This window comes from Penaeus monodon, chromosome 29 (assembly GCF_015228065.2).
Source record: "Penaeus monodon isolate SGIC_2016 chromosome 29, NSTDA_Pmon_1, whole genome shotgun sequence".
Classification (NCBI taxonomy): Eukaryota; Metazoa; Arthropoda; class Malacostraca; order Decapoda; family Penaeidae; genus Penaeus; species Penaeus monodon.
Genome location: NC_051414.1, coordinates 1,521,369 through 1,522,337, shown reverse-complemented (window position 1 = coordinate 1,522,337; position 969 = coordinate 1,521,369).

Below are 969 nucleotides of genomic sequence, written 5' to 3'. Positions count from 1 at the left end.
CGGTTAACTACTTTCTTCCTTGTTCTCCACTTTTCTTTCTCTGGTGATGTTTTTATAATTTTTGACCTTATTTTTTAAAAATGCTGTTACCACATAAAGGTTATATTTTAAACCATACACAAAGTAAACTATTAATAGTTTTCGAAATATTATATACAAGTATCCCAGTATTGGCCTTACCATGGATTCTTAGATCAAAGAGGAAGAGCAAGTGGCATGGCTTCCTCTTGCAGTCTCTCAGTGTGTTGTTTTGGAGGTGTACTATCAATAAGAATTTTGCATAGGTACTTGTTATACCCATTGACTCTAAAGGATCTTACCAGCTTAACAGTTATCACAGGAATAAAATTTGCCTGGGAAGAACGGATTTTTATTGTCCTTTTACCGTTTGTTTTGAGTTTTTTTTTTTTTTTCATTGGTGTACTTTTTTCCCAGATAACATTGTAACTCAAAGGGGTTTGGGGTTGACATGCTGTATATCAGCTTCTCAGGTGAATCTCATGTTGTCAGCGGAATTAAAACGTGACGGGTTAAATAAAAACTAAAACATGTAAATGCAACAATCCTCCAAATCACCTTCCTGTGATGAAAAATATTTTTCATTTGTGATTTGAAAGCATGCAATTAAGACTTAAGTTTCCTGAATACACTATTTGTGTTTTTGCCAGTAGAAGTTGATCGAGTTTGTACTACATGACATATATATGATACAAGACAAAGAGTCTCATTGCTTAATGTAAAACCTGTTAATTGTGTATATTTAACTAGAAATGTACTCAGATCTGCATCTCAACTACCGGCAGACCTTGAAAACCGAAACTATTAAATGTATTTGTAGTTTATATTATGTTGTTTCTATTTAATCGTTCTAAGTAGTCCTAAAGTGCCATGTCCTTAGGAAATTTTATTAACAGACTGGTACTCTATATTTTCTTTACTTGCTCAGGCATAGATTACCAAATGATTATC